The following is an 11,050-nucleotide window of genomic DNA, read 5'->3' as shown; positions in this document are numbered from 1 at the left end:
ATCACCCTGCTTATTTAAGTTATATGTAGAACACATTATGTGAAATACTGAGCTAGATTAATCAAATAAGCTGGAATCAAGATATGTGGGAGAAACATCTGCAACCTCATATACACAGAAATTACTACTTTAAAGGCAGAAAATTAAGAGGTACTAAAGAGCCTCTTGATGAAAGAGGAGAGGGAAAAAACTGGCTTAAAATTAAACATTCAAAAAACTTAGATCAAGGCAACTGACATAATGAAAGGAATAAATAGAAAAGAAAACACTTCATGACAAATAGAAAAGGAAACAGTGGAAGCAGAGACATATTTTATTTTCTTAGTCTCCAAAATCACTGTGGACAGTGACTGCAGGCATGAAATTAAAAGACGCTTGCTCCTTGAAAGGAAAGCTATGACAAACCTAGATAGCATATTAAAAAAGCAGAGACAGTAACTTGTCAATAAGGTCTGTATAGTGAAAGCCATGGTTTTTCCAGTAGTCTTGTATGGATGTGAGATTTGGACCATAAAGAAGTACCAAAGTGAGATTTGGTACCAAAGAGTACCAAAATATTGATGTTTCCAAATTGTGATACTCAGGAAGACTCTTGAGAGTCCCATAGACTGCAATATGATCAAACCAGTCAATCCTAAAGGAAATCAATCCTGAACATTCATTGGAAGGACTGATGCTGAAGCTGATGCTCCAATATTTTGGCCACCTGCTGTGAAGAGTTGACTCATTGAATATATCTTGATGGTGGGAAAGCTTGAGGGCAGGAGGAGAAGGGGTCGACAGGGAAAGAGATGGTTGGATGGCATCACTGACTCATTGGACATGAGTCTGAGCAATCTCTGGGAGAGAGTGAAGGACAGGGAAGCCTTGCATGCTGCAGTATTTGGGGTTGAAAAGAGTCAGACGTAACTTAGCAACTGGACAATAACAACAATAGAATGATTCAGTACTTCAACCTATTTGCATGTATAATTTGATTTAAAGGTAAACAAATAGCTAAGAAAAAAAAAAAAAAAATCCAGGGCAGTGTTTTTCAGTCTCAGAGGCACTGGCATTTGGGACCAGATGATTATTTGTTGTGGGCTGTCCTGTGTTCAGTATGGTGTTTTATAACCTTTACCCAGCAGTTGCAAGTAATCTCCTCAGCTCACTCCATCAACCCAATTAGAGACTTTCTCTGGGGTTGGAGTGGTGGAGGTGAGGCAGGGGGTGGGTAGCAAAAATTGCCTCTAATTGGAGACCACTGTTCTACATTAATCTCTAGTAGTGTCAACTACCCAAATGAAACCCATTATCATTTGGGTCATGAGAAGGAGAAGTAATAGCATATTTAATGTTTATGAAATTCACTTTTAATTAGTCAATATATTGATATACCAGTGAAGATCAAATTATAGGCCATTAGATCATGGCTGTCTGAGACTCCCCAGCAGAAAGATTGGGGTTTTCCAAGGGTTTTTAGCCACAAACCAAAATGACACAAGTTGGACTTATTTGTAAATAGGATATGGGAAACTCTGTAGATACTGGGAAGAAAAAAATGCATTTATAGAAATCTATACTCAATTACATAAATGTACACTCTGATGAGGATATCATCTTAAGAGTCTTCTGAGCTATAAAAATTATTGCTATCATTACCAAGGAATGTCTTACTAAGAAGAGAAAGATACCATAGAGACTTTGTGTTTTCAAAAGTACATACTGGGGGATCATTACTTTTCTAGGAAATCTGGAGGAAATGAAAATGAATTAGTGAGTGGGAAGTGTCATAAATCTCAGTCTCCAGAACTCCTGGGCTGATAGCATCCACTCTCCACAACAACTGGCCCTTCCCTGATCTGCAGAAGCCTCCTCATTAAGTTTCTTTTTGTGTTTTCAACATTCACCTGTTTGTCTTTCAGATACAGAAAGAAACTGTCTCTTGTCTTGGGTTTGGTACTTTGTCAGCCTCCGCTTCCTGCAGCTCTAGTGGCCAGTCCAGTGGACACCTAATGTACCTGCTTTTTCTGGAGAACATGTTCACACCTCCAAACTTAATCACTATAATCAATTACTTGGTTGACTGCCAATACTGTTTTTGTTGTCAGATGCTTTACAATTGTTAGTTAAAACCATAAGTCACTCTACTGTAGTTGCATGAAGAACTGACTCAATGGAAAAAACAAAAAAACAAAAACAAAAAAAAATAAACCTAATGCTGGGAAAGATTGAAGCCAAAAGGAGAAGGGGGCAGCAGAGGGTGAGATATTTAGATAGTGTCATGGACTCAGTGGACATGAATTTGAGCTAACTCTGGGCGATGATGAAGGGCAGAAAGCCTCATGTGCTGCAGTTCATGGAGTTGCAAAGAGTCACAAAACTGTAAAATACTGAACAAACAAACAAAAACAATAGCAGAGTGGGCTTCGTTGCCTTGGAAAACAGAAATCAGGTTGATATGTCGAGAATGTTAAAAGCAAATTGGAAGATATAACTCCTAACATTTAGAAGGATAAAACAGCAAGGCAAAGATTAAAATATAGAGGGAAACCACTTGTAACTAGAGTCCCCAAAGATAGGAAAATAATAGAGTGACTTATGACAAACTAGCTTACCTTCATCCTGTAGTAAATCAAGCCATGTTTGAAGATAGAAATCACTTTCAAAGCACCAAGAAACTTCTCTTGTGTGGGGTTCTCTATATATCCACATAAAAGTACATTCACTTCCCCTCAAAGTCTCACTAAGTGCTGTCTCATTACCTTGAGCTAAAATTTCATCCTTGTTAATTTTAACAGGAAGAATTATAGTGAGTTTTGTGACTACTCTGATAAAATTTTATCAAATAACAAATAGAGAAAGCCTTACCAAAGTGTTAACCATTCAAAGGAGTATATGCTCAATTTGTCATGTAGTGACCATTTCCTGAACCTGCCAAACTAGAAGGAGGAACGTTGATGGTACATAGTCTTTGGTGTATCAGTGCAAGGAAGTTAGAGAAGAGTGGGTGATCCAAGTTTAGCCTCAGCTCAAAACTGTGTTTGATGATCTTTTTTTGTGTGTGGGGGGAAAGTCAGTAGTTTACACTAGAATAAGCTCCTTATATCTTTAAAAGAATTGGAAACTTAAGATATAAATTATATATATATATATATATATATATATATATATATATATATATATATCAAACCTAGTCTGTGTTCTCATTCCATTTAAAAAAACCATACCAGATGTGAAAGTAATTTGTACCCATTATTTTACTTTTTAAGGTCTCTGGTCATATTGTATTCAAACTGCACTTAAAACAAAACTATAGTTTCTGGTCTTACGTTTAGATCTTTAATCCATTTTGAGTTTATTTTTGTGTATGGTGTTAGAAAGTGCTCGTTTCATTCTTTTACAAGTGTATGACCAGTTTTCCCAGCACCACTTGTTAAAGAGATTGCCTTTAATCCAGTGTATATTCTTGCCTCCTTTGTCAAAGATAAGGTGTCCATACGTGCGTGGATTTATCTCTGGGCTTTCTATTTTGTTCCATTGATCTATATTTCTGTCTTCGTGCCAGTACCATACTGTCTTGATGACTGTGGCTTTGTAGTAGAGCCTGAAGTCAGGCAGGTTGATTCCTCCAGTTCCATTCTTCTTTCTCAAGATAGCTTTGGCTATTTGAGGTTTTTTGTATTTACATACAAATTGTGAAATTATTTGTTCTAGCTCTGTGAAGAATACCGTTGATAGCTTGATAGGGATTGCATTGAATCTATAAATTGCTTTGGGTAGTATAGTCATTTTCACTATATTGATTCTTCCAATCCATGAACATGGTATATTTCTCCATCTATTAGTGTCCTCTTTGATTTCTTTCACCAGTGTTTTATAGTTTTCTATATATAGGTCTTTAGTTTCTTTAGGTAAATATATTCCTAAGTACTTTATTCTTTCTGTTGCAATGGTGAATGGAATTGTTTCCTTAATTTCTCTTTCTATTTTCTCATTATTAGTGTATAGGAATGCAAGGGATTTCTGTGTGTTTATTTTATATCCTGCAACTTTACTATAATCATTGATTAGTTCTAGTAATTTTCTGGTGGAGTCTTTAGGGTTTTCTATGTAGAGGATCATGTCATCTGCAAACAGTGAGAGTTTTACTTCTTCTTTTCCAATTTGGATTCCTTTTATTTCTTTTTCTGCTCTGATTGCTGTGGCCACAACTTCCAAAGCTATGTTGAATAGTAATGGTGAAAGTGGGCACCCTTGTCTTGTTCCTGACTTTAGAGGACATGCTTTCAATTTTTCACCATTGAGAATAATGTTTGCTGTGGGTTTGTCATATATAGCTTTTATAATGTTGAGGTATGTTCCTTCTATTCCTGCTTTCTAGAGAGTTATCATAAATGGATGTTGAATTTTGGCAAAGGCTTTCTCTGCATCTATTGAGATAATCATATGGTTTTTATTTTTCAATTTGTTAATGTGGTGTATTACATTGATTGATTTCCAGATATTGAAGAATCCTTGCATTCCTGGGATAAAGTCCACTTGGTCATGGTGTATGATCTTTTTAATGTGTTGTTGGATTCTGAACTCCTAGAGGAGAACATAGGCAAAACACTCTCCAACATATATCACAGCAGGATCCTCTATGACCCACCTCCCAGAATTTTGGAAATAAAAGCAAAAATAAACAAATGGGACCTAATTAAACTTAAAAGCTTCTGCACAACAAAGGAAACTATTAGCAAGGTGAAAAGGCACCCTTCAGAATGGAAGAAAATAATAGCAAATGAAGCAACTGACAAACAGCTAATCTCAAAAATATACAAGCAACTCCTACAGCTCAACTCCAGAAAAATAAATGACCCAATCAAAAAATGGGCCAAAGAACTAAATAGACATTTCTCCAAAGAAGACATACAGATGGCTAACAAACACATGAAAAGATCCTCAACATCACTCATTATCAGAGAAATGCAAATCAAAACCACTATGAGGTACCATTTCAAGCCAGTCAGAATGGCTGCGATCCAAAGTCTACGAGCAATAAATGCTGGAGAGGGTGTGGAGAAAAGGGAACCCTCTTACACTGTTGGTGGGAATGCAAACTAGTACAGCCACTATGGAGAACAGTGTGGAGATTCCTTAAAAAACTGGAAATAGAACTGCCTTATGATGCAGCAATCCCACTGCTGGGCATACACACTGAGGAAACCAGAATTGAAAGAGACACGTGTACCCCAGTGTTCATCACAACACTGTTTATAATAGCCAGGACATGGAAGCAACCTAGATGCCCATCAGCAGATGAATGAATAAGAAAGCAGTGGTACATATACACAATGGAGTATTACTCAGCCATTAAAAAGAATACAGTTGAATCAGTTCTAATGAGATGGATGAAACTGGAGCCTATTATACAGAGTGAAATAGGCCAGAAAGAAAAACACCAATACAGTATACTAACGCATATATATGGAATTTAGAAAGATGGTAACAATAACCCTGTATACGAGACAGCAAAAGAGACACTGATGTATAGAACAGTCTTTTGGACTCTGTGGGAGAAGAAGAGGGTGGGATGATTAGGGAGAATGGCATTGAAATGCATATAATATCATATATGAAACGAGTTGCCAGTCCAGGTTCGATGCATGATACTGGATGCTTGGGGCTGGTGCACTGGGACGACCCAGAGGGATGGTATGGGGAGGCAGGAGGGAGGAGTGTTCAGGATGGGGAACACATGTATACCTGTGGCGGATTCATTTCGATATTTGGCAAAATACAATATTGTAAAGTTTAAAAATAAAATAAAATTTAAAAAAAGAAAACAAAATTAACAATAATACAGAAAAATGCCCTTTTCTGTATGTAAAGTAAGAGATGAACATGTGAGGGCTTAGACACATGTGTAAAGAGTATGTCCCTAAAACAATCTGAAGATCATAGAAACATAGCTTTTCTACCCCCTCTCTCCATGTCAATATGCAAAATAAAATGTTTAGGTTCATTTAGATATAACACATATTTCAATTTTTTTTCCATATGATAATCTCTCTCTCATAGGAAACTTAGTTATGGTGAATGAGTCTCTGAGATTGTAATGTATAAATATCACTTCCAGTATGTATTTATATTGTGCCTTGGGATGAATAAAGTCACTGTATGCCTAAAGTCAGCAATGAAAAAGTGGTGTAATTTTCAACAGCTATTTTCGAAAAATTGTTGAACAGTTGTTTTCTTCAAGAAAATAGGTTTCATATTTAATTTCTATATTTAACTCATGTAATATTAAAAAAGATAACGTAATGCTACCTTATGATAATTTTTATGGTATTAATTTGTCCTTTAGATTTCAAATGTTTGTGTCAGTTCTGAGAACTTGAACACAAATGACAAAGTGCATGAACTAGAAGCTCTGGTCACGTCCTTGCCTTGTACCATCTTGAGAGCAAGCAGTGCCACTGAAGCTTTGCTATTTACTCATTGCACTCTTTGCAGATTTCCAAGACCCTGCACTGCTTTTGGCAAACTATAAGCAAAATATACACAATGTGATGCCATCATCAACCAATTTTCAGCTCAAATGCTTTGCCCTCATACTACAACATTAGTGATTCAAATAAGGAGTTTAGACACATCTAAACACCAGGATCTAAGCTTACATTTTCCTAGTTTCTTTTCTTTTCTTTTTTTTAAAGTAATATATGAATGTCAAGAATATTTGCTTTGGGGATCAATTTTCATTTCAATATTTATAAAAAGTCATGAAGAAAATATTAAAGAAGAATCTACATTGATGAGTAATCAAAGCCAAAAATCATGGAGTTCTGCAGGAAAGCAGGAAATGAACACATGTGGATGTTAGAATATTTTAGTAGATAATGGCAATCAGCCGTTTTCAGAAAGTAGGTTTCATGTAGCAAGAAAGACATGGGCAGCAAAAAATGACTTTAAAAATTGCCATCTGTGATAAGTGTGATTAGCATTGACACACTCTTGTTATAACATCTGTGATATGTATATTTACCAAAAAAAAAAAAAAATAACCTTTGGAACACAGAGTTCTAAACATCTATACATGATTATATTTCAAGGAGACTGGCAATTAGCACTTTAAAGAGAGTTGTTTAATAATAAATAAAACTTACATTTAAATTTTAAAAAGATCAATGATACATAGCAAAGAAAATTAAATAGATAATAATGGAAAATATCACCAACTTAACACGGCATTCATGTTTACTGTTATAATAATTACCTTATTTATATATATTTAAAATTAGTGTTAATTGTTCTGATTAAACATTTTACTATTTACTTGAAGGGTTGGAGACTTATGAACAGTCTCCGTTACACTGAAGATGCCACTTTTGGTTGGTGAAATAGGTCTCTTTAAATGTTTTCAAAAATGATAAAATAAAAGCAGTAATCTGTTTGTTAAAGAGAATTGCTTTCCTATCACAAATGCAACTTTCACATTTAAAGAAAATAATAACAGCATAACATTTAAAAGCAAAAACAAACATTTTGATAGCCAAAATTCTTTTAATATAGAATCGGTATAACTGTGCTTAAGTAGATGATATATATTATTCTGGTAGGTTATTTTTCAATATGATATAAATTAAATTTTTGGTTCTAGGAGTGGGAGACATTTAAAACAGATCAGTAAATTAATAATAAAGACTCTGGTTATTAAACTTGGACCAAATATCAAATAGAGGAAAACTGAGAATGACAAGTGAGCCCTCCCCTGGATGGAGAAAACTGTGTGTTTTATCCATGGAATAAGTGTGGAAACATAGGTAAGGTAGTTGGTGAAGAAACTCACAGAAAGTGCTGATTTAAGCTGAAACAAATAAGTAGGTCAAGTCCATGATGTGTCTAGGAGGTAGAAAGAGTGGGGATTAGAGTGATAAACAGATCACTTAGTTTCAGCTCTGGATTAAAGGATGGATCAACTGATAGTTGCAAAAGTTGCTTCCACAAAGGATAACCAGTATTCCTTTTTTGTGTTTTCTGGAGCCCAGCAACCATTGATAGGCATTATTTAACAAGTGGTTAAATTAAACAGGACTGAATAAAGCTTTCCAGTAACATCTTTGGTTTCACATAGGTGGCCATCATGATTAAAGATGATAACAGTGATTCTCTGTCCTTATCACAGCACTGTCCATGTTTCTTCAACAAATTCCTGTTGGATCCCAATATAGATTTGCTGGAGAGTATATTGCAGTCATTGAAAGTGATTATCCAAATTCCTTACTAATTACATATTGCTTTGGATATAATATGTTGACACAGTATTTGGTATTTCAATCACTCGCTTGTGGGATTGAGCTAGAGGAGACATATTGTATCTTATCATACAGCAGTCAAGAATTCACACAAAGATGAACCCACTTCTTTTAATGTTATGAGGCCAACTTGCATCTAAGAAACTGCACACCTAAAGATAAGTATTATTGACTCAGAATAGTTGTGATTTTACCTGTGATTTTTCACAAAGATTCTACCATGTATTCAACTATACGTGTGCACGTGTGCTAAGTTGTATCAGTTGTGTCCAACTCTTTGTGACCCTATGGACTATAGCCCACCAGGCTCCCCTGTCCATGGGATCTCCAGGCAAGAATACTGGAGTGGGTTGGCATGCCTTCCTCCCTGGGATCTTTCTGACTCAGGGATTGAACCCACGTCTCTTATGTCTCTGGCATTGGAAGGTGGGTTCTTTACTACTAGCGCCCCGTGTATATGAAAGCTACTATTGCAAGATTCTAAGCCAATCGTCTGAGGAAATAAGTTGATCAAAATAGTGATTTATTTACATAACTATACTAAGATTCATAGGAAAATTGGATAATTTTCCTCTATTTTAATTCAATGTTCACTTATTGTGTACCTACTCTGTTAAAAGTGCTGTGTTAGTCACTGAGATAATAAAACAAAATATGCCATTAAAGTAAGTGTCAATAAAATTGGAGAAATGGACAGATTTAGGAACTAATGATAAAATAAAAATGGTATTTTGTTATAACAACAAAAACTACCTGCCAAAACACTATACATGTAGTCAATATCAGGGAAACAATAGCCTTTAATACTTGCAATTAAGGGAGGTAATATTTAAAATATCTAACCACTCCTACAGCAGAGATAGTATCAAACAGAAGGTTACAATGTGGACTCCTCTAAAGCCCATGTCAGCTGTTAACACTTAAGTTGCCAAAGTAGTTTGTATATAGAGGTCCTAGGCAACTAGAGTGGCAGGACCCCTCAAGCAGAAGTATTCAGTGTACTAACAGCTGATATACCTGGGTATAAGCCTGACTTATCTGATTCATTATAATTCCCATTTTTCATTTTTCATATGATGATGACTTAGGGCTTAAGGAAAGTGTTATTTCCCCATGGTCACAGAGCTGAGAAATATGGGATCTAGAATTTAAATAACACTCTTCAATTCCCAAATCTCCCCTCTGAATCTTTCCTCCATATATGTTACAATAATTGAACAAACACTCTTAGGATTACAGGGAGGAGAAATAAGCTTGTCTGACTGAAGGATTTTAGGATGCTGCAGAGAAGAAAGACTTTGTCTGATCCTTAAAGGGGGAATCATATTTCAATACACATTTATATCCAGGATGTAATTGATGGAAGACATGTAAGTGCATTCATTTTCCACAGGTTTAATCATTCAAAGCTTTGGGAGAGTCATGTATTTTTTTTAATTTATGCCTCTGCCATGATTAAAATAAGTTCTCTTTCATATTTGATCTTAAATTAGATATTTCTAAACTCAGTTTCTCAATTTTCAAGGGGCAATTAATTTGATACTTTGGTTTGAACTCCTTTAGCCTGTTAACCTCAAATCTTTAGACTATTTGAAAATTTCTAAAATGACAAAATCTCTGAAAAAGTATAAAACAGATCTTTTTTTTTTTTTTAATTAAATTCAGTAAAATCCAGAATGTTTGGACTGGGGATAAGATGGACAAGGAGGTATTGACCTGAAGGATGAATCTGTTTCATCTTCAACATTGCTCTGTTTAAAATGTGGCTTTTCCCACACCCTGGCTGGGCTTTTAGAATTTTTCAGTCCCCAAGCCAGTTTGGAGGCCTAACTCCACAGTGTTTTTGGGTTGGTGAACTTTTTCTGTCTTAAAAATACTTCTTATTTTTTCTTTTTGCTTCTTTCTGTTCCTAGCATCTCCAGGGCCTGCAGTGCTCTGGGGACTGCAATGTGAGATCTGTCAAAAGCACCAAGCAAATCTGTAATAGCATGGGTGATAACACTATGTTTATCAATGGTGTTTCTCTATTTGTATTAAACTGAGAAGTGATGAAATCCCTCTGTGTTCCAGAGATCTCTTAAAGAGGGAGGAAATTTAAGGGATTTGTGAGATCTAGAATGGAGGAACTTGTAAGAGTACTCACCTCCAGGGGGATTCCCATTTAGATGAAGACACCTGGGAGCTGCCCACTTGTGCTAGTATGTCCCCTAGTCTAGCCAAGACCATTTCAATACCATTGTCAGGCTTCCTGGTAATCTCTGAAGACTAGCTCTACTAGAAATCAATGTTCACTGGGGAAAATTCTGAGGAATTACACTTTCAACCCTTCAATCTTCCATTCAATCTTACGGCATAATTCACTGATGTCCCAGTGTTCCTGGGCTTCCCAGGTAGCCCTAGTGTTAAAGAACCTGCCTGCCAATACAGGAGATACAAGAGATGCAGGTTCAACCCCTGGGTTGGAAAGATCCCCTGGAGAGGGATATGGCAACCCACTCCAATATTCTTGCCTGAAAAATCCTATGGATTGATGGGCTACTGTTCATGGGGTTGCAAAGGGTCAGACATGACTGAAGTGAGTTAGGATGTATGCACCCAATGTTCTCAGCAACAAATCCCAAATAAGGAAGCTCCATCTAGCAGACTGAGATGGATTCACATGTGTATTTGCTGTGGAAATAAGTAATGAAAGAAAGAAAAAGTTACTATAGGATTTATTTGGCAAAAAAAAAAGAAGAAGTGAAGGAGTAGCTTTCAAAGATCAAAAGTAT

This window comes from Bos grunniens, chromosome 4 (assembly GCF_055505025.1).
Source record: "Bos grunniens cultivar Pamir isolate PY7600 chromosome 4, Bosgru_T2T1.0, whole genome shotgun sequence".
NCBI classification, from domain to species: Eukaryota; Metazoa; Chordata; class Mammalia; order Artiodactyla; family Bovidae; genus Bos; species Bos grunniens.
This window is presented reverse-complemented; position numbering follows the sequence as displayed.